Below are 5,700 nucleotides of genomic sequence, written 5' to 3'. Positions count from 1 at the left end.
AGTACCCTGCCTGGTTGTGAGGGATCAAAAGAAGGCATACAGGGAATTCCCTGGTGATCCAGTGGTTAGGACTCCACGCTTCCACTGCAGGGGGCACAGGTTCAATCCCTGGCTGGGGAACTAAGATCCTGTATGCCGAGGGGTGCAGACAAGAAAAACAAAAAAACAAACGAAGGCATACAATCTTAAGAATTCCTGCTAAAGAGGGAACAAGAGGTGTGAGGCGGGTGCATTCATAGATAAGGTCTGACAGAATCACAGAATTCCCAGCTGGGCTGACTGGTGAAAAGTGTTTCTTTCCCAAAACCAGTCAGTGGAGGAATTGACTGCTCCTTCACATGTGAACACAGCAGTGCAAAACCTCAAGGAATGAACACACAAACACACACACACACAGAAAAATGACAACAAGGAAACTCAATAACTTTCTGGGAACCTATTCCACAGAAATGGAGGTCTAGAAATTGCCTAATGAAGAATTTAAGATAATTGTTCAAAGGAAGCTCAGGGAGCTTCATAAGAATACATACAGTCAACTCAACAAAATAAACAATACATGAACAAAAGGAGATGTTCGACCGATAGATAGAAATCACAAAGAACCAAACAGAAATTCTGGTGCTGAAGAATACAATAAATGAATTGAAAAATGAAATACAGCTTCGAGAACTGACTTGATCAATCAGATAAAAGAATCTGTGAACCTGAAGACTGTTCATTTGAAATTATTCAGTTAGAGGAGAAAAGAGGAAGAAAAAAAGATGAAAAGGAATGAAGAAAGCTTATGGGAATTAGGGGACACCAGCAAAAGAAATAATATACGCATATGGAATGTCTATAAGGAGAAGGGTAGAAAGCCTATTTAAAGAAATGATGACTGGAAACTTCCCAAATAATGGGAAAGATATGGACATCCAGGTACCTAAAGCTCAAATATCCCTAAACAGGTTAAACCCAAAGAAGACTTCATAAAGATGCATTATAATCGAATTATTAAAAATCAAAGAAAGAGAATTTTGAAAGTAACAGGAGGAAAGTGATACATCACATAAAGGGAACCCCAACAGACTATCAACAAATTTCTCAGCAGAAACCGTGAGGCCATAAGAGAGTGGCATGACATATGCAAAGAGCTGAAAGAAAGAAACTGCCAACTGAGAAAGCTTTACTCACCAAAGCCGTCCTTCAGAAATGAAGGAAACAAAGACTTTGCAAACAAACAAAAGCTGAGGGAGTTCACCACCACTACACCTGCTTTACAAGAAATGCTATAGGGATTTCCTCAAACTGAAATGAAAGGATGCTAATTAGTAACGTGAAAACACATGAAAGTATAAAACTAGTCAAAGTAACTAAGAATTGGTTGTTTGAAAAGACAAACCATTAGCTAGACTAAGAAAAACAAGAAAAGATTCAAATTAATAAAATCAGAAATGAAACAGGATAAATTATATGGGGTACAACAGGAATATAAGGGATCATAAAAAATTACTATGAACAGTTATATGCTAATAAATTGGATAACCTAGAGCAGCGGTTCCCACCCTTTTTGGCACCAGGGACCGGTTTCATGGAAGACAATTTTTCCACGGGCTGGGGGCAGGGGGGGATGGTTTCAGGATGATTCAAGCGCATTACATTTATTGTGTACTTTATTTCTATTATTATTACATTGTAATACATAATGAAACAATTATACAACTCACCATAATGCGGACAGGAGGCAGAGCTCAGGCAGTAATGTGAGCGATGGGGAGCAGCTGTAAATACAGATGGAGCTTCGCTCGCTTGCCTGCCGCTCACCTCCTGCTGTGCAGCCCGGTTCCTAACAGGCCACGGACCCATATCAGTTCATGGCCCGGGGGGTTGGGGATCCCTGATGTAGACATATTAGATAAATTCTTATAAACGTACAACCTACTGTGACTGGATCACAAAAACAGAAAATCTGAACCGCTAAATAAGGAGTAAGGTGGTTGAATCAGTAATCAAAAGCCTCCCAACAAAGAAAAGTCCAGGACCACATGGCTTCACTGCTGAATTATACCAAAGATTTAAAGAAGAATTAATACCAATTCTTCTCAAACTCTTGCAACAACTTGGAGAGAAGGGAACACTTCCAAACTCATTTTATGAGGCCAGCATCACCGATACCAAAGCCAGACAAGGACACTACAAGAATAGAAAATAACAAGCCAATACCCCTGATGAACATAGATGTAAAAATCCTCTACAAAATAAAAGAAACCAAATTCACAGCACATTAGAAGGCTTATACAACATGATCAAGTTGGATTTATCCCTGGGATGCAAGGATGGTTCCACATACGCAAATCAATAAATGTGTTACACCAAATTAACTAAATAAAGGGAAAAAATTATATGATCACCTCAACAGACGCAGAAAAAGCATTTGACAAAATTTAACATCCTTTCGTGATAAAAACTCGAAGCAACTTAGGTATAGAACGAATATACCTCAACATAATAAAAACCATACATGACAAACCTATAGGTAACATAGTGAATGGTGAAGAGACCTCTTCCAGAACGGTGGCATCTAGAAAGGGACTGAGGGGGTGGGTGCCCCCTCCTGAAGGCAGGCTGTGCCAGAGGGCTCAGGTTGCACTCTGCCGTCATGTCTCAAATCTCAGTAGACATGCTGAGCTCATGGGGGGCTGTTTTCAGGGTGGAGGGTCACATGCTCAGGTCCTGGGAGATCCTCTGTTTTCAGGAGAGCTCAGTACCTGGTGGTAGTTACAGCTCTAATGTCATAAAGTGTGGGCCAAGGAGGGGAGTTTCTTGCATAGAAGTAAAGTTTGTAAGGAAAGAATATGTTGCCTTCCAAGCACCAAAACAACCTAGGAGATGCTGTGAGTGCTAAGAGGGACAACAGCTATTTCTTCATGGTGTCAGGGAGAGAACAGTCCCTTGTTTACCATGTAATTCTTAAGAATGTAACCAGTGTCAGGGCCTTATTTATGGATGGGCTAATGACCCATCCACTTGCCAGGAGCTCCTTTTTTCAGTATCTGTATGTCCCCAAATGAACTTCCTCAGAGGAGAATGTCATTAATGTAATGTCATACCTGTGCTCCCAGAGCAAGGTCGATACAGCTCACATCCTGCCTGCAGAGACTGTGTGCAGTGACAATGGTGTTCAAGTTCCCTAAGGTTAACCAGTTAAAAGTGCATCACATCCCTTAAGAGGTGAAGGCCAACTGAAGCTGAGAGACTGTTGAAACAGGCACTGAACACAACAGACTTAACCAAATCTGTGAGAGCACGATATTTACCAGCTGCTGACTGGACAGAGTCAGTAATTTCCACAATGTTGGGGACTGGGTACAGGGGTTTGTGTGGTGAGACCACAAACTCAAAAGGTAATCCACTGTGAGGTGTCATTCATTCCTTTTTTTTTTTTTAATTTTACTGGAGTATAGTTGATTTACAACGTTGTGTTAGTTTCAGGTGTATAGCAAGGTGATTCAATTATACATGATATATTCATTCTTTTTCAGATTCTTTTCTCATATAGGTTATCACACAATATTGAGTAGAGTTCCCTGTGCTCTACAGTAGGTCCTTGTTGGTTATCTGTCTTACATATAGAAGTGTATGTAAATCCCAAGCTCCAGATTTATCCCTCCCCCCAACGTTTCCCCTTTGGTAAACAAATTTGCTTTCAATATCTGTAAGTCTGTTTCTGTTTGGTAAATAAGTTCATTTGTATCATTTTTTTAAAAATTAGATTCCATTTGTATCATTTTTTAAAATAATGACATTTGTCTTTCTCTGTCTTACTTCACTTAGTATGATAATCTCTAGGTCCATGCATGTTGCTGCAAATGGCATTATTTCATTCTTTTTTATGGCTGAGTAATATTCCATTGTATATATGTACCACATCTTCTTTATCCGTTCCTCTGTTGATAGACATTTAGATTGCTTCCATGGCTTGGCTACTGTAAATAGTGCTGCAATGAACACTGGGATGCACGTATCTTTCTGAATTATGATTTTCTCCAGATATGTGCCCAGGAATGGGGTTGCTGGATCATATGTTAGTTCTACTTTTAGTTTTTTAAGGAACCTCCATAATGTTTTCCACAGTGGTTGTACCAAGTGCTATTCCTTCTTTTCATGTTTTAGAACAGGCCAAATTCAGCTGTGTAAAGGAGAAGCACTGCAAGTAATCACCTCTTCACGAAATCATTTTTTGTAATGGTTTTCAATTCTTCAAAGCCCTGTTTAGTTTACTTTGGCACACATTATTCACCTGGGGGATAAATCTGTGGGGTCCCATTTTGTCAAGCCAATTTGGAATTGACAAAAACATTATTTAAGGACTTCCCTAGTGGCGCAGTGGTTAAGAATCTGCCTGCCAATGCAGGGGACACGGGTTCAAGCCCTGGTCCAAGAAGATCCCACATGCCGTGGAGCAACTAAGCCCATGCACACAACTACTGAGCCTGCGTTCTAGAGCCCGCGAGCCACAAGTACTGAGCCTGCAAGCCACAAGTACTGAGCCAGCGTGGCACAACTACTGAGTCCGTGTGCCACAACTACCAAAGCCCATGTGCCTAGAGCCTGTGCTCCACAATGAGAGAAGCCACTGCAATGAGAAGCCCGCACACCACAATGAAGAGTAGTCCCCACTTGCTGCAACTAGAGAAAGCCCACGTGCAGCAACGAAGCCCCAAAGCAGTCAAAAATAAATAAATAAATTTATTTTAAAAAATTATTTAATTTTAATTTGTGAATCATTAGTTCAGAGCTTTCCTGTTCACTATAGGATACTTTAGGACAAATGAATCCTATGACCATGGGGTCTTTAGGCAAGTTGGCTGATGGTTAAGGTGAGACATGCTTATTTGTCTCCTATTTTATTTTTTTTATACTTATATTTTTGGAATAATGTTTTTATTGCAAAAAATACATAGAATTATAAAGGAAACAAATTATGTAGAAATACAGTTATCAAAATATTTTTAAAATGTGCGATATAGCACATGTAGTTTTTATTAACATAGTAAAGTTTACTGTCTATCGGTGGGTCTTATAGCTTTGATAATTTTTTTTTTTAAATATGGAAAGCTTCACGAATTTGCGTGTCATCCCTGCGCAGGGGCCATGTTAGTCTCTGTATCATTCCAATTTTAGTATATGTGCTGCTGAAGCAAGCACTGTCCCCTATTTTATATTCAGTAACTCCTCTAAGATTATTGGGAATCTTAGATCATCTTAGAGATTATCTTACCTTGCTTAAGTTTAGTGGGATCCTAATATAACTGTACCGTGAGACCCAGTATTATTATTATTATTTTTTGCGATATGCAGGCCTCTTACTGTTGTGGCCTCTCCCGTTGCGGAGCACAGGCTCCGGACGCGCAGACTCAGCGGCCATGGCTCACGGGCCCAGCCTCTCCGCGGCATGTGGGATCTTCCTGGATGGGGGCACGAACCTGTATCCCCTGCATCGGCAGGCGGACTCTCAACCACTGCGCCACCAGGGAAGCCCGAGACCCAGTATTATTTGCATGAAGGTTTGTGAATCAATGCAATATAGCAGATGACAAAATTAATTCAGAAACTATGTTGTAGAGGCCTCAGAAACCAAACAGTGCCCCTTTATCTTTTCTGTTGTGTAAATTCTTTTTACTATATTTTAGATTTCCAGTTGGGTTAAATTGTGGACCT

At 40.3% G+C, this 5,700-nt stretch overlaps 1 non-coding gene across 1 annotated transcript; it reads right to left on the bottom strand.

Annotated features, from left to right (window-relative positions):
- Positions 1-5,083: 5,083 nt before the first annotated feature.
- LOC136121724 (U6 spliceosomal RNA) lies at positions 5,084-5,187 on the bottom strand. The gene has a single exon (XR_010655747.1). It is a non-coding gene; the product is annotated as a U6 spliceosomal RNA (small nuclear RNA).
- Positions 5,188-5,700: the final 513 nt, after the last annotated feature.

This window comes from Phocoena phocoena, chromosome 3, assembly GCF_963924675.1.
Source record: "Phocoena phocoena chromosome 3, mPhoPho1.1, whole genome shotgun sequence".
NCBI classification, from domain to species: domain Eukaryota; kingdom Metazoa; phylum Chordata; class Mammalia; order Artiodactyla; family Phocoenidae; genus Phocoena; species Phocoena phocoena.
This window is presented reverse-complemented; position numbering and strand designations above follow the sequence as displayed.